The sequence below is a fragment of the Parus major genome, chromosome 1 (genome assembly GCF_001522545.3).
Source record: "Parus major isolate Abel chromosome 1, Parus_major1.1, whole genome shotgun sequence".
Lineage (NCBI taxonomy): Eukaryota > Metazoa > Chordata > Aves > Passeriformes > Paridae > Parus > Parus major.
In genome coordinates, this window is record NC_031768.1 from 21,822,495 (window position 1) to 21,841,284 (window position 18,790).

Below are 18,790 nucleotides of genomic sequence, written 5' to 3' on the forward strand. Positions count from 1 at the left end.
AAAAGTAGAAAGAAGAGCTAGTTATTTCAAGTACTAGATAAAAAATATTTATAAATAAAAAATAAATATTTTATTACTGAGTGAAATTTGCAGGTACTAAAGACATGTATTATTGACATGCCTTCTGCATTTTTTCATGCATTTTCTCTGTATCAGAAACAGAACAATCTAAATATTGAAGTATAAAACATATGAGAAAACATATATGTTTATTTTGAAGTACTTTGGAAAAGGTAACAACATTAAACTTTTATACAAAATTCACATGCAGCCCAAGAGCTGATGAGGATCACCTAATGCTCCAGCACCCAGAGTTCCATTTTCCATAGGTATTGGCATTTGGTGTTGAACTAAATATTGTAATGATTCTCCAACTCTTCTAGTAACAAATAACTTTCTCACCCCATCCCTTAAGACAACAACCATCCAAGTCCCATGACACAAAGTCCTTAAAATGGATTAACAACAGAATGAAGGCATCTGGTATTTAGAAAACAAGGGTCTTTCCAAACACTAGATGCCAAAAAAAATTAAAAAAATATATACAAAGTACAGTGTAAAATGGGTGCTAACAGACTATATGTTTAATAAAGTAAATCCTAGCATGACTTAGAGCTGACTACACAAACAAATTATACTCCCATACCACTTCAGACACAAAAATAAAGTACATTCATTGCTTGAATTCTGTATTGTTAAATTCCAGTCAGGAATTTCCTACAAAAATTTTATGTATTAAATCACCCCAAAAGAGTTAAATGCCATCTGGCACATCAATTAACAGTGATTTTAATTTTCATAAAAGAGAAGAATATATATATATATATGGTTTCACAATCACTCCAAATTATACTGAGATTTTCTGTATAACAAGTTCAGGTTTTGAATGACTTATATAACATATTTTCTTAGCTGTCCTTCATTATTTTTTTTATATCTGAACCACCTTTTAAGATATTTTCAAGACTGGCTGATGTTCAACATATTATAGTGACTGAGCAAGCAGATGACACCATATAATAAACCCTACATCCAAGCAGAAATGTGTAACTATTATGGCCAGATGAAAAATAAAAAAAATGAACTTACTACTGAATAATGTTGAGTAAGTGTTCTCAAAAAAAGTACCATGTCCCTGAATAGCTGCAGAATGGTCAAGTCATTAAAATACAAGAAGAGTAAACATTAGCTGTCTCCTGCTTACTGTTTTATGTATGCTTTACATACCAGTTAGAAAAGCAGAAAGTAAATTTCCTGGAAACCTGTGAAATAAAAAAAATAGATATGATTTCATATATCTTTTCATCTGTTCATTTCATCATTTCATCAGCCTTTCTCTGTGTTGAACTAAATGGAAGAAATGACACATTTCTGATAGTTTCACCATAGAACCTTCACAGCAAACAATGAAACATCATGATTGATGATTATAAAAACTTCCAATGCATTTGAAAAAGTACCACAAATACCACAAGACCATGAAACCATTAAATCATTAATCATTAAATTTAAATTAATCTCCATATTTTGTCTAGATCGCAAACCTAATTGGATCTATAAAAAAATAAAGTTACCAGATAATAAATTATCTTAACACTTCTTTCTTAATAATAGTGAGAGTGGAGAGAGAAGATAGAATGAGACAAGGAAATATGAAATAAAACATAATAGTAGTGAAATAACTCAATATTGAGACATTTTCACATGCAAAAGTTTGACAGTGTGGTAAGGTCTTCTTGAGAAGTTGGGATCTCTGGTCCATCAGTTAGGAAGACATCAATGATCAATCTTCAGTTTTAATTGTCCTCTTTTGGTTTTTCTTGTCATTTTGGATTTACTTTACACAGCCCAGCTCAGAATTAACAGCCTGAAAAGATGATCTCACCTCATCACTCACAATTTAGCTTATGGTTCAGAACACTCAGAAATTGATAAGTGGATCAAGACTCACACCTTTAGTATATAGAACATGCATGTCAATGGGTAGACTTCAATAGTTTTAGAAGGCAAGGACTACAACACAAAGTTAGTTATCTACCTCTTTAAGGCAAGGTTGTTAGAATTCTGACTGTTGCACATAGGGGAAGTTTCCATCTGCTGCTCACAGCAGACACCTCTGTAGTCACCCAACTCCCAAAAGCTTGCTGCACAAACATAATAAACTGCTTCTACTCTGGAAAATGGGTTGGACTTCACCTTCTTAGAAGTGACTTCTACTGTAACTTCTAGTCACACACCATTCTGTGTGACTTTAGGAAAGTCATCTATCTGCCAGTGCATTAACTGTTGCAAATGGCAAAGCAGAATCCTAGGATGGAAGCTACATGGTAATGCCACCGAAAAAGAAAGGACTGCTAGATGAAGAAACCTTTTTGCTAAAGGTGGGGATTGTAGGTGGTTATAGATCTTTCTCTGCCTTAAGGATCTCATTGACTTCTTTTATCTTTGTAATTTTGCTCTCAAATACATACTTAAAGAGTGGTTCTTAGTGTGAGGTAAAATTACTTATTCAGTTCAAGTGTTTTACACTACAAAATAATAGTTCTTTTAAAAGTAAAAAAAAAAACAAACCACAAAACATTGAATCAATAGTATGAGGTTTGGTTCTTTAAATATAGAGATATAATAATTTGTTCCTCTCTCTTCACAGGTCTGCTACGTTTTTTGTAGTCTGTTGCATTTTTTTACAAGATACTCTAGAAGAATATTTTTCAGTGGCATCCTTCAAAGTAGCAGTTCAAATTACATAGCTGCTAAATTGGGGCAATTATATGCTTTGCTACTTACTGATTTGACTAACTAAAGATAGGTAATTTTTACACTGTGACTGAAAATACTTAATACCCAACCCATTTCTGCTACTTCCTTTAATAATAATGACTTTATGCAAAAAGAAGAATTCATTTTAATAAAATATTATTATTAGTCAAAATTATAGTTTTCAACATCAGAACAAAGCAAAAACAAATTACTGAAGACTACTAAGAAATAGAATCATAGAATTATAAAACAGCTTTGTTTGGAAGGGACCTTAAATATCATGTAGTTAGAACCCTTCCCTTCATAAGGAGGGATAACACTCACTAGACTAGCTTGTCAGTCCCATCCAGCCTGGCCTAGAACACTGCCAGGGATGAGGCATCCACAACTTCTCTGGGTGACTTGTTCCAATGTCTCCCCAGGCCCATAGTAAAGAATTGTATGCTTAGATGTAATCCTATCAGATGTAGTCCTATCCTCTTTCAGTTTAAAGCCATTACTCCTTGTCCTGTCACTACATGCCCTTGCAAAAAAAATTCCTCTCCAGCACTTGTAGCCCCCTTCAGGTACTGGAAAGTGCTACAAGTTCTCACCATAGTTTTTTCTTCTCCAAGCTGAATAACCCCAACTCTCATAGACATGCTCCACCCTTATCATGTTTGTGGTCTTCCTCTGGACTCTCTCCAACAGATCTTTGTTCTTATGCAGAAAGTTAAAGAGTCAGCTGCAGTCCCCTAGATGGGGGTCTCAAGAGAATGTAGTAATGGGGGAGAATCACCTTCCTCAACCTGCAGGCCATGCTTCTTTTGATGCATTCCGTGGTTGGCCTTCTTGGCTGAGGGTTCACATTGTTGAATTGTGTCAAGTTTCTTATCCACCAAGAGCCTGAGGTCTCTCTCCTCAGTGCTGCTCTCTGTCCATTCTCTCTTCAGCCTGTATTTTTGCTTGGTATTGCCTGACCTATGTGCAGGGCCTTGCACTTGGCCTCATTGAACTTCACGAGGTTCACATGGGCCCACCCCTCAAGCCCATCAAAGTCCTTCTGGATTCCATCTCTTCCTACCACTGTGTGAACCCCACTACACAAACTGATGTTCTCAGCAGACCTGACAGGGGTGCAAATGATCACACTTTGCATGTCTTTGACAGAGGTGTTAAACAGTGCTGGTCCCAGTGCTGACTCCTGAGGAAAACCACTTGTCACAGGTCTCCACTTGGATGTCAAGCCATTGACCACAACCCATTGAGTGTGACCATCCAGACATTTCCTTGTCCACTGAGTGATCCATCCATCAAATACATGTCTGTCCAGTACAGAATAAAAGGATATGGTGTGGGACAGTGTCAAATGCTTTGCAAAGATCCAGGAAGGATGTGTTTACTCCTCCCTATTCACCAGTGCTGTAACTGCATTGTAGAAGGCCCTTAGTGATGCCATGATGCCTGCCACCTGTTGCCTCCTTATTTTTCCATGTCCCTTAGCATACATCTGGGAGAATCTTCTCCATCACCTTGCCATGCACCAAGGTGAGACTGACTGGCCTGTAGTTCCCCAAGTCTTCATTTTCACCCTTTTTAAAAATGAGGATTTCATTTTCCCTTTTCCAGTCAGTGGTACCTTTACTAGACTGCCAAAACATCTCAACTATGATGGATATTGGCTTAGACACTTCACCCACTAGTTCCATCTTTCCTTGATACATAGTGAAAATTACACAGTAATATTTAATGCATGTACACACAGAGATAATTTTTTATTCATTTGTAAGGGAAGAAATGAGGAGACATTTCACTAAAGCTGTTCCTGAGATTTGAGAGAATATTCTCTCAATTTTTCTTCCCTTTTCTCAAGATGAGTTATAATTCTAATTTCTTTTTTTAGACTTAAATGATAGCTGGAGATTTTGGACATGACAGTGTACTAGATCACCCAACATTATATACCAATACACTACAGTCTAAATTCTGCTTGTTTCATTTTGCAAAAATGGCCATATATCATTAAAACTAATATATAATTCTTAGGAATAGATTTTTTAACTTTGAAAGCAAAATGGATAAAAAAGCACACCTGTGTGTGTAGATATGTATATTTAAAAAAACCTAAAGAAACATTTTTCCTATTGTCTATTTTAAATTTTTGAACTGATCCTATAATCAAATACTCACAAAAATAAATTATATGAGCAGATTTTCAGAAAGTCTTCTTCTGTAAATAATGGCATAAATAGCATTAACAATGGGAGAAATAAATAATAGTTATCTGGCTTCAAGTCCTTATTAGCAAAAAGTTTTTAACTTGTAGAGTACTGAATTCTTTTTGTGATTTAAAGCATGAAGTGCACCATCCTTGATTACTCCTTTCTGGCTGCTAAAAACTTAATGTATTAGTAAGTTTTTATACAAACCACTAGTTCCTTGTAACTTAGATATATTAAAAAAAATGTTTTTCTACCTCAGTACTGCATTGAAAATGCAAATTCTTTTTTCCAGCATAAAATTCCCAAGAAAATTATTTCTGTTTCTTACAGTGCTTTGCATGAAGACCACTGTTTATACCAAAGCAGAGAGAGTTAATTTTATTATCGCTGAAAGAAAGCTGGCCAGGCATTTGACAGTTCCTTATTTGAACAATTTCTTCATATCTTTCTTGAAAGAGCTATGCAGATGCCTCTGGCCAAGTCTGCAGTGTCATGTAAATATTTATTCAATTCAGCACCCTTATATTATTTCAGAGACAAACTTTTCTTAGTAGTGCCCAGTGACAGGATGAGAAGCAGTAGGCACAAACTGAAATGAAGGAAATTCTAGCTGAACATAAGTCCCTCTTTTATTGTGAGAGTGGTCAAACACAGGAACAGGTTTCCCAATGAGATTGTGGAGTCTCCATTACGAAGATGTTCAGAACAAAATTGAATGAGGTCCTGAACAATATACTCTTGTTGACCTTGCACTTAATAGGAGCTTGGGTTTACCAATCCTAGCGATTACACATTCTGTGAGATTCTGGTATAAAGTATCTCCATTTTGGACAGCTTTAAGCAAAGTAGCTCTTCCATTGGAAGGACTTATTTGATGTACCTGTCCCTTTATCAGGGATGTCATTGAGAGGATCAGGTACCCCTTCAGTCAGATGACACAATGTTAGGTGGGAGTGCTGATCTGGGTGGAAGAGTCTTCAGAGGCATCTGGACAGGCAGGATTGATGGGCTGAGGCCAGTGAAATGAGGTTCTACAAAGTTCCAGGTACTGCACTTGGATCACAACTCCATGCAGTGGTGCTCCAAGCATGGGGAAGTGTAGCTGCAAAACAGCCCAGCTGAAAAAGACCTGGAGGTTCTGGTCAACAGCCAATTGAGCATGAGCCAGTGTATGCCCAGAAGGCCAAGGAGGCCAGTGGCAGCCTGGCCTGTATCAGCAATAGTGCGGCCAGCTGACCAGGGCAGTGATTGTCCCTCTGTACTCAGCATTGGTGAGGCCACAACCTTGATATCTGTGTTCAGTTTCGAACAGTACAAAGAAAGACATTGAGGTGCTGGAGCATGTCCAGAAAATGTCAGTGGAGCTGGTGAAGGGTCTGGAGCAGAAGTCTTACGAGGAGAGGGTGAGGGAGGTGGTATGGTTTTACCTGGACAAAAGAAGGCTCAGGGAAGACCTCATTGTTCTGTGCAATGCTGCCCCTTCTCCCAGATAACTGAGAGGACATGAGCAAATGGACTCAGGATGCACCAGATGATATTTAGGTTGGATATGAAGAAAAGTTTCTTCACTGAAAGAATTATCAAACATTTGAACAAACTGCTCAGGGAAATGGTGGATTCATCACAATCTCTAAAGGCATTTAAAAACTTGCAGCTGTGGCATTTAGAGTTTATTGGTGGACTTGGTAGTGTTGAGCTAGCAGTTAGACTTGGTGATCTTAGACAACTTTTCCAACCTAAACAATTTGTGAATTTTTTATTTTCCCTGGCTTCAGATGTCTAAAATTAAGCTGAACTTGAGACAGCTTCTCCCATTACTGATAGAAAGAAGCAGACACCTCTGGGAGTATCTAAGACAGATTAGATAAATTTCTCCATTTTAGGACTGTGGATTGTTCTCTAACAGGGTCCCTTGCTCCAGCTTTTAGTTATAGTTACAGTAAATGATGCCACTGAAATAGGTCAGAATATGAAACTACACATTCTGTCAGTTTCTATGAAAGGAGTGAAACCACAAAAGGAATGTTTCTTTATTATCTTCTCCAACCATCAACATGCAGGAAAGAAGTATAAAAATACCATCAGGGTGTTTTCATTGGCTTGTGTAACCCAAAATCCTACCTCCAGGAAGGTCACAGAAATTCCAGGGAGGAACATAAGACTAGGATAAATATGTTCTTCTTCCTCTTGTCTATGTGTCAACTATTTTCATTTTTTTTTTATTTCTTGAGCTGACTTCTCAGTCAATTATCTTGCTTCCTCATTAACTTCGTACTCGTACATTTTCCAGTTTCTCTTTTAAACTGTGGGGTTCAACAATTCTCGACAAGGGAACACAATTAGACTGTTCATTGTTTTCTGAAATAACTAATCCAGTGCACAAAAAATTTTAAAAAAACCCAAGAAACCACTAAAACACAAAAGACAAAATAAACAATAACCAAAAGAAACAGTTAAAACCTAACAATATTGGTTTTTAATTGAGACCGGAAAAGTATAAAGTTGTGGGTTTTTTGAAGAAATTTTACTCTTTCCTTTGTCATAGCTCAAAACTATAGACGGATTTCTTACTTTAATTTTGTTGTTTTCTCAGAAATGGTAACTAGTGACATAAAAATGCTTTGGGATTCATTGATACTCCAGATTCTGCTTTTCTGTACCTTAATTTCACTGCTTTAAACATAAATTTAAAGACATGTCAGTTATCTTTCTTCACTTTTTCATGTGTGAAGGTACAAAATAGCAAGGGATATGCTACCACTGCTACACAATTCGATATCTCATTTTCTTCTTGAGTAAGCCTTTTTTTTCTGAAAAAGGAAGACAAAACCCTGTTCTTCATGTGCTATCATGAGGCATTCATTTTGAGCAGGTAGAAACAATCTTATGAAGCCTGAAATAATCATATATTTTCTCAAAACATTTAGATTAATTTAATCTTCAGTGGAAGAGTAATGAAGTAACACTTAAAATCAGTAACTTTTTTTTCTGTAATAAGCTTATGCAAGATGTCTAAAAACTTATAAATATTAAGTTGACCTATGCATGCTGTGGTTGATTGAGTTCTCATTCCAAATTAAGTGCTCAAGATGCCTTTTGAAGTATGTGAGGGAATTAGAAGTCTAAGGAGTTCTCAAAAAAGGTTTGAGACTTTTGAGACTGAAAGTGTTTTTGCAATTTTTTTCACAGAAAATATTGAGAGGTTTTGTGATCAAATATTTCTACATTGGATCCATAGACTATGGCATAAATTGATGGGAAAGTAAGTCTTACTTTAGGGAAAAAATAAAAATACAAATTGCATAAAGAGAGAGAGAGAGAGAGGGAGATAGAAAATAAATTACATTAAAGGAAAGAATAGGCAAAATTCAAAGGGGAAAACAAAGTTCACCCCAGCAGCCAATGAGGAAGTGATAAAAGAACAATCAAGCCTCCCTCTTGGACCACTCTACACTCTAACAAGTGGTTGCTCCTAAAGCTTTTTCTGTACTAACTTTAATGTTTTTTCAAGATCTGTCTAAAGTCCCTCATGCTTGTTTCTGATCATTAGTGATTATTGGGTCATGGTATGACACAAGTTTGAAGGGGTAAGGTTTTCATAGAATGGCTAGGGAGCTAGGAGCTTTAAGGGAGCTTAAAGACATCTCTCTCCAACCTCCCTTTCCATTAGTCCGGGTTACTCAGAGCCTCATCAAGCCCAGTCTTGAACAGATCCAGGGACAGGGAGTCATCAACTTCCCTGGCCAACCTGTTCTAGTGTCCCACCACCCTCACAGTAAAGAATTTCTTCCTAATATCTAACCTAAACCTAACCTCCTTCAGTTTCAGGGCACTCCACTTGTCCTATCATGATGTGCCCTTTTGAAATGTCCTTCTCCAGCCTCTTTTTAGGTCTCTTTTAGGTACTTGAAGGCTGATATAATGTCTCCTTGGCACCTCCTGTTCTCCACGCTGAATAAACTCATCTTTCTCAGCTGCTCTTCAGGGGAGAGGGGCTCCAGCACTCTGATCACTTTCATGGTCCTCATCTGGACTCATTCTGACAGATCCACATATTTTTTATGTTGGTGACCCCAGAGATGGACACAGCACTCCAGATGGGTGTCACAAGAGCAGAACAGAGGGGCAGAATCACCTCCCTTTACCTTCTGGCTGCCCCTCTTTTGATGAAGCCCAGGATGTGGTTGGTTTTTTGGGCTGCAAGCACACATTGCTGAGTCATCTTGTCTCCAGGGTAAGTCTTGATCCATTCTCCTCCCAGCCTGTACCCGTGCTTTGGTATGCCCCAACCCAGATGCAGCAGCTTGCAATTGGTCCTGTTAATGTTCATGAGGTTTTGTCATGCTGAATGGTCAGTAAATGTTGTTCCTGCATATTTTTTGATAAAACTGAAAAACAAGGGATAGGAAAATGTCAGGGGGAAGTTGGCACAATACTGTACAATACAACAAGCCTGTTGAAATGTTTTCACTAATAGCAAACTGACTTAACTGTATCAGGGTTTGCAGATCAGGCCAATAGCAATATTGGCACAAGACAAACTGCATAAGAAAACTGGAAAATTACAGACGCTTTGGAAAAGCTTCACCAACTTGTGTGAAAGGTTACAAAGCTTGGAGGAAAGACAGACTACAAAACTATACATGGGAAACCCTGAGCATTACACAGTTTAAGACATTTATTGCACCCTGTGAAGAAAAAAGGAAGATCATAGGTCCCTGAACTTGAAAACCTAGCCAAGGAAACAAACTTTTTCCATCCTAAGATATGTTGCTTAGGGTTTCATAAATTCAGTTTCATGAGCAGAAGTGCAACTGAGATTTTCCTGAGTTCATAGCAAATGCAGACCTTTCCTGCTCCTTGGTTTGGAGAAAAAGATGAAAGGCATCTTATGAATAATAATAGTAACTTCCAGAGGGGTTTAATTTTTCTGTATGCTGACTGCAAGGAACTTAGAAGCATGAGATTTATTTACTTAACAGGTTAGGCAGCAGTTGAATAGCATTTGTCAATAGCTCAGTGATATCGAAAATTTGAGATTACATTTGTCCAGCAGTATATTTATCAACTGATATACATATAAAAGTACACATATGTGTTGATATAGGCCTTCAAAAGCACTGAAGGTGGTTTGTTCAATTTTTTTTTCCAAATTCTTAATATTCCAAAGAAGTTTTGAAGCCATCATTAAGAATTGTCTTTTCTGTAAAGAAAATGACAGAGAATTAAAACATTTAATTAGACAAAGAAATAGATGTACCAGCTATATGACAAGACCTTATTATCTCCTGGAGTATGGATAAAAAAAGAAAAAAAAAGAAAACAATTATGGAAAATATACTGAGGAGTATGGAAATATTCTTTTTTTCCCCCATAATATTAGTGAAAAAAATGTATTCATTATGTTAATCCTGAGCTATTGCTCAAGTTTATGAAAAAATTTTATTCATTATGTTAATCCTGAGTGATTGCTCAACTTTTTCAAAATAGAATTTTTTTGTCCCATTTACCTCAGACAAACTTTTGGAAAAGCAGTCTCAGTAATGAGTAGATTCAACAGTCAACATATAAATTTTAAGCTAAAATAACTATCTGACTGTTCCTGTGTTTCATATGGAGATGAATAGAATATTTTCCACATTGCTGCAGTGTACTACAAGCATACCTTCTTCAGTTCTCCCGGGAAGAAAATGAGCAGTCTCACACATCTGATATGTAATTGGGAAAAGAACCAAAAAGAACACCACTAGATTCAACAATTCATGTGCAGAGACACAATAACAGAAGGCAAGACTTCCTTTTTCAGCTAGGCATGTGTCATATAATAACTTCTTGAAGCATTTATATATGTTCCCCTTTTCTACCTTGATCAGCTGCTGATCAGATTCTGGTGCCAGTATCTATGATGAACATCATAGTCTAGAGAAGTGTTTAAAATGACGACAAAGAGCAGCTGAGAAGGCAGCTAGAAGAGTATAAAGCAGTGTTTTACTTTTGAAGAAAACTAGGAAGGCAATTGGATGATATAATTTTGCATACAAAGTAAAAATCCAATGGAATCAACCACTGAGTTAAACAACATTGTCACTTTAGTATCTTTGTTGACTCAAAAATCTGGTATTTTTCAGACATGAGGAATGGATGAACCATTTGGCAACAGAATTATACAAAGGGACACAGATCTTCTTATCATAATTCTGAAACAAAATTTCATTACACAAAAAACATAGAAAACTTTAGTATGTGTTTGCTAGATTGCCACTTTCCACAGTTTGCAAAGAACAGATTCATTTCATTATTATGAATCCCTATAAAGCAAGCAGAAAATTAAAGACCTAGGATAAAAGCTGTTTGTGTGTCACCAAGGACATAGTTACCTTTAGAAGCATCAAAATATCAGGGATGATATATAAATCATTATTATTTGTAGGTACAAGATATATGGGTTTCCTTGTCTTTGGAGAGATTACAAGGATCATCCTCTTGGAAGGAAAGGAGAACTAAAAATATTTCATGTTAGCTATGTCTTCTGTTAATAAATAGTGGGCTATTTCTGCCTAGGGAATCTCCAAAAAGGACTGCATTTTTCATCAGAAATTATAGTTTGCTTATAACCTGAAAGTATAAACATTGTAAAGTTTAAATTATACGGATGACATTGGATGTGCTCAGCTGTATAGAGCACCATATTTTTTAAAATCAGTTCAGGTGTGTTGATTCACACTTCATAATTTGACCTTCTGTCTCTGGAACAGAAGTGACAAAAAGTATAACTCCTGAAGAAATATAATATGATTTTCTGATAAAATAATTTTCTGTTAATGTTTAGACTGAAAAAGAAATATGCTGTAGTCCTCCCTCTGTTACAAAATCAAGTCACTTAATCTGCTTGGTTGAGATTCACTTCTATTCTGCAACAGATTTATGCACCCTCTGAGACTGAACTTGAGGAAGTTAGTGATGCACAGACCTGAGTGAGTTTACCCTCTTACTCAGATCCTTGCCTGGAAATCTGGAATAGCAGCTTTTCTACCTGCAAGATTATTTTAGTAGTACTCTTCTTCCTTCACACATTGCAGATGTTGGAGAGCATTCATTGTGTAAGGTTTGCGTTCTGCTACAAGACCATGTGAATAATATGATATCACTGATTAATTTATTTTAATTTAAAATGTAACAGAATATACTGCTTTATTAAAATAGTTTTATCTTGAGCCTGAACATCTCTAATCTTTGACTGTGGATACAGGCATGCTACTCAAAGTATTTTCAGCAGTATGTTTATGTTAGTGAAATCTTCAGTATTGTGCAGCTAACTCACATGCACACTTTCCAGGCTGAATTGATAAAATTTGTGTTTTTTCTTCATGCTGAAGAATTGCTTGAACTGTTGTGACTTGCCGAACTTTAAATATTCTTTGTCTTCTCTGAGAACAATTCAAGGCCATCAGATAATGTGGCAGCCATTCATTCTGCAACAAAGCCTGTGCCTCAGTTGCAGAGACGGAAGATTTAACACAAGAAACACTCCTCATATTCTTGAGAAGTACTAGCAGCTCACTGCTGATATTACCCTGAAATGAATGTGCTGTCTTTCTTTATTCATTATTCACTCCTTTTCCTTTTAACTAAAGTCAGTTTAGGGTGGCGTGTGTGTGGGGAATAATAAAAAGAAAAGTCCTTGATAGGTCTTATTTCATCACTGACAGACTTTGATTCAAACCTTTGTGTTACGAAGTCTGTTATTTTCCATTTGACTTAAACAGGATTTTTGCTGTAACCTTATTAAGAATCCTTCTGAATTCTAAACTTGACTTCACATTTCCCATGGAAATGAATTTCTGTAATCTGATTTTTCACACCATAAACATATATTTGTTTTGTATTTGGTAAATTTTTAGTGTATTCAAAGTTTCCTTTGCTTTTAATATCTTAGAATATTACTCCATCTACTAAATATATATATCTCCATATCCAGCCTTTACTGTATTATTTTGCTAAGATAGATTCAACTGTTGCTGTGTCTGGGAAACTCCTGTCCTTGTCTACTCCTGCCTTGAAGAATTTTCTTCCTATACCAAATAAAAATGTTCCTTTGTGCACGTTGTGTCCATTGCCATCTGTCCTTTGCTGTGCACCTTTGAGTGGAATCTGGCAGTGTATTTTTTAGATCTAACTATTAGGTAAACAAAAACTACAGTAAGATTTCCTTCTCTTCCCCACTCTAAACAAATATATTTTCTTCAGTCTCTCACTGCACTCTTGCACCCGTTACAGAATCAATACAATTTAGGAAAATAACTTTGATCTCAAAACAGTATCACTGCCATGGATGGATGAAGAGAATTGAAAAGTACTTGCAAAATTTTAATCCATTATGCATGCATGCACAGAAATGTACATACACACACAAACGCTTCTAGTGAATCACTGCTCTGAAGAATGAATTTTCAATGACCATAAAACAGGAATCTATGCATGATCCAATCATTGAATAAGAAGATTCTGGAATACCCTGGGGCTACCTGAAAGCTAATCCTGGGATAGCAAGATAAAGTATCTTAAAAAACAAATGTTAGGGCACATTTGAGAAATTTGAATGTGCTATCAAGGAATTGAATCTTCCTGGATGCTAAAGTAGAGGATACATATACAGAAATAATATCAGAACTATTTGTTGAAGAGTGCAATATAAAAACGGAAACCTATTCTGGGAAAGTCTTTCTACAATTGTGTTGTTATTTCTCAGAAAGATCAAGTATATAATTAATATTAGATAACCCATAATAATTAAAAATATTCTTTATTATACAATATATTGATAATATTAAATGAAACATTTTTATAAGTATATAAGATTTTGATTTTCCAAAACTGATAGCATAGATCAAATTGTCTTTAGATTGATTGTATGAGATTGCAGCATAAACTAGTAACTGTCTGGGCTTTGCTGGTTCAAGACAGAGTAAGCAGAACTGATCATTATGGTTTTCTGCAATTTTACCTGTGTGAGTGTTATCTCAGAGGAAACACGTGTCTATTACTTGTTTTTCTTCTGTTACCTTAACACTGTCACTTGATTGTACTTTTTTGCAACTCTTACGTAGTCCAGTTTCTTTTACTTCATGTTTACCCCCTTCAAAATCTCCAATCTGTCAATCTTTCTCTGTCAATCTAGGGTCCAAAAGTGAGTACAGCATCCAAGATGTGATCTATCAAGTGTTAAGTAGAGATAAATAAGCACTTGACCCATGCTTTGGCTAACACAGCTAATGCAGCACACAGCTAGCCATCACTAGAGAGAGGTTGTTGCCCAGATGATATTGCCTGGGAAATCCCTGTTCATCTGTGAAGGCCTCCTGGCATTTTTACCAGACTTCCTCTTTGTCACAATTTATTGCTCCTAATCTCTGTATATTTATCAGCTTCCCTTTACAGCTTTATACCAAGTAACTATGAAGCAGATCCCTAAAGAGGCCAGAATCTGCTCTCCTGGAGTCCAGGTTAGTGAGCTTGCTCTGCACTCTCCTTGCTGCCCTGAGGTGCTTGAGTTCCACCATTCCATGGTCACTGCAGTCAAGGCTGCCATTGATCTTCATATTCCTCATAATTTCTCATAACCTTCCTCATGATGGTGAGAACAAGGTCCACCACAGCACCTCTCCTCATTGGCTCCTTCACCTCTTGGAGAAGAAGCAAGTTACCATCAACATGTTCTAGGAAACTCCTGGATTGCTTGTGTTGTCCCTTCAACAGATATTCAGGTGGTTGAAGTCCCCCATGAGCACGAGGACTTACAAATATGAGTCCACTCCTATCTTTCTACAGAGGGCCTCATCTGATTCCTGGGCTGTGGGGGCCATAGTAGACCCCCAGTATAATCTTGCCTGATTCTGCTCTCCCTTTAATCCCTTAATCTCTCAGTTAGTGCCTTTTTCATTCTGTTATGGAACTCACTCTTTTCCTCTACAGTTAAATGAGTTACAATCGAGACCAGTATTATGTTCAAATCCCCCCTATAAAAAAATAACAAAAATTTGAGACTCTAGTATTAGAATCCAGAGGAAATTAAAGTTTTTCTGTTTTATTTACACAAGAGCCAAATATTCCATATGAATTGACAGTGAGTTCCACAAGTTTTGTGTGAAAGATAAATGACCTAATTTTCTCCTTCTTTTGTGTCAGAATAAGTACAATTAGTCAAACACTTTTTTTTTTAAGTGCAGCTACCCCTTACCAAGATAAAGGAATTTCCTTCACAAATTTCTTTTGATAAAACAAAATCTAAGAAAGGTCAAACTACTGCTAAGTCACCACTCTGCAGTAGAATATCACTTACTAATTTGCATTCATATGCCAGCTGAAACCTGCTGCTTCAGAACAGAGTACAGAAACTGCCCCTGATTTAGGATACATGCTCCTTCCCAGTAGGAGATTTGTTTAGTAACTCAAAGAAATATGATATAGAAGTTTTCCTAGTGCTACTCCAGAAGTGTAATAAACACTTTTCCAAATAAGGTACTAATCATCCTTTCTACAAGAATTTTTTTAGGATTTGTATTTTGCATGGGAATAAGTAGTTAAACTTTGCATAATTTGTATACCTTCAAGAGCAAGTGTGAGCAAATACTTATAAGCAGCAATAAAAAGCGACATACATTTCCTATACCTCTAGCTCAATCTTTCCTTGCCTGTCAAAAGGGATCAATTTACATTTCAAATAGTAAGCTTTCCTTGCTTCCTGTGGTTCCTGGCAGAGGCAGGAAATTTTCAGTCTGAATTAATTGAGATGACAAAGAAACAAATGCCATTTTATCACTTCATAATCCAGTGAGTCAAGGATGATCCCTACAATGGGAAACTTTTGCAGGTATCCTTGTTGCTAAGGTATGCTCTACTACAAAATAAATTATATTGAATAGATACAGCTAATTTTGCATATCAGATACTGGAGTCTCCTCTAATTCCTGCAGTTTTTATGCAACAGTTTTAATCCAAAAGGCAAGCAATCAGCCAACAGGAAATGGCTGAAGCTGTGTGCTTAAAATGAAGTTGGCACCTTCCTTAAATACACACAGAGAGTTCAGAGCCTTACACCAGGCTTAGTACTTGGACAGACTGATTCCCCAAAATCTTATCCTTCCTAACATTTGTTCAGCTTTATTGACATCAGTGACCTTGGATGGATTCTTAATTAGGCATTAATTAGATCTGCTCTGAGCAGAATAAAATGACACCATATTAAAATTGTAAGCAACAGCCTCATTATGCTAAGGCTCCAAAGGCTGGCAACACCAGTTAAGGGGAACAGATGTTTGGAGCAGAAGAATCTGAGAAAACAAAATGACAAAAAAAGCATCCAGTGAAATTGGGCCACCGTTTGTTTCATTTTTAAAAATATTTTGTCACCCTGTATGTCACTGTAATATTGCATTTCTAAAAGAAGATCTTTCAAACACTGCTGTTTTCTGAAGCCAGGTATTCACTTTCTTGTGACCCTAATGTATGTTTCAGTAAGGAGCTACTTTTTGCAACTGGGGCACAAGAGGATGAGGCGACAGTGTTGAGAGATCCTTTTTAGCATAACTAAATTCAAGGTCTATCAACCTCATTTTCACTGTACCACAAATGACACAAGTCAGTGCCACTATGATATTATTGCTTTTATCTCTGATTTTACATGGATGCAACAACTATTAGATAATCCAAAAGTAAACAAGGAAAATGATGACCCTGAGATTAGCTCAGTTAGTCAGAGCATGGTGTTAATAATATTGTGAGCTCGATCCTCCTATGGGCCATTCTCTTAAGAGCTGGTCTTGGTTATGCTTCTGTGATCCTTTCTGTGATACTTCTTTTTGTTGGAGAAATGTTCATTTTATGTACTCACAATAATCTTTTCTGTCACTGTGTTTTATGAAAGCAGAGGAGTGACAGAAATTTATGTAGAAGATACAACACAGTATAAAAATTATGTAACATATATGTGATTCCTAACATAAAATGCATACTATATAATATTTAGCAGATAATATAGTTTGAATATAATGTATACAATATTATTTTGTATATTTTAAATCATAACATTGCAACCTCGCTTAATATTTTCAGAGTGAATTCTGTCTTCATTTCATGTGTATTGTTTTAATAAGGAGAATGAAATGCTAAATAAAATTTCCTAAGTATTACACTAAGTGTAATTAAAAGTACCACTCAGTCTTATATTCATCACTAAGCTAACTGTATTGTCCAGTTAACAGTACAAGAAAAATATTTTTGTATTTTTGCTGACCTCAGACTTTCATAAGCTTCATTCCCACTTCCTCATCTCTCACTCAAACAAGACTTATTCTGTTCACTGAAGGCAGAGAAGAAGGGATCACAGTATTGTGGACAAAAAGTAAATAAAATATTAGGACATAGGCCAGAGAATCCTCATTCATTCTGGATTGCACATATACAAATACACCTGCTTTCCACCTTCACAGAGTTAGCTAGCCAAGGCAAGAGCACACTGCAAATTCCACAGCAAAACTGGTATCAGAGGAAAATGTGTCTTCCACTACATCTTCACAAAGGAATAACTTGCGGACCTCTGTGTGTTGAACACCAGTATCCACTATGGCTTGTCTTTTCATAAAACCAAAGACAGAACTCCCCCTTTGTACAATTTAATTTCTCTTTACAGCTTTAATTTAAAAAAACTTTGGCTAGAATTTAATTGGAACCACTGGAACTTTAGTAATGCCACTGGTATCAGAATTAGAGGTATTTTATAATATAAGAGGATGACATCTTTTATTATAAAATTCTTTTAAATTTAAATAGTCAGCCTTACATTCAGCCTTCACTGATTTTGTCTTAAATGCATTTTCTGGAAGACTTTCTTAATAACTAAGGAAATTCTATATTTTACTAGATGTCTGTCTAAAGCCATATTTTAAAAGAACTCTTTCAATTATAATCAGTATGATATGAAATGAATCAAGTTTAAAAAGCCATTTTACAGGCAGGTAAGATGTAATTTAACCTCATAAGGAGTTTCCTCTTTGCCTGGTCAAATGTCTGACTTGTGCTTTAAAGAGCAGCTTTAAATTTCTTAAAAACCTTTAAAAAATATTTCTTTAGATTCAAAAAAATGTTTAAATATCTTTAAATCCTACTAATTTCCTTCCCTCACTGCAACCTTCTGGCAATAGAAACTGCTGATTAATTATGCATTTAGAAAAAAAGATGCACTTCTTTTATCTATTTCTGAGCAAGTAAATTGCACCACAGGAGTCAAGCTCTGAGTCTCCTTCCTCTTCTAACTTATTCATATTGAAGAACAAAACACAAAAGATGTAATGTAGTGGGAAAGTAAGCCACAGTCTAACAACGACAAAAGCATAAATTACAGCCTCACTCAGAAATGGTGAAAAAGACAAAAGAATTCTTTGTGGGCCAAAATCTAAAGACAGCAGCACTGTCTATTATTATCCCTAACAACCTAAATGCAGCAGAGAGTCCTTTGGGCATGTTACACTAATCACCTAACTAATAAGGATCCCTCTGATATTAACACTGCTTTCTCCTTTATTTCCTGTAGCCAGGGATACCTTTACCTCATATGAAAGTGACACCAGGGTCCTCAATTTCCTCAGCAGGAGTGTAGAACACCTTGATATCTACCCTCCCAATGAAGAATGGCTTCTTCCACATTAAAGAGCACTGAGAGAGATCAGGCTCCTGTGTAGATGCACTGTAGCTCCTGAGGGAGGGGGACTGCAAAAGGACAGTCCATAATTTGCCTTCTAAGTCTCCCCATGTAGAAAGAGATGAAGGAAGTG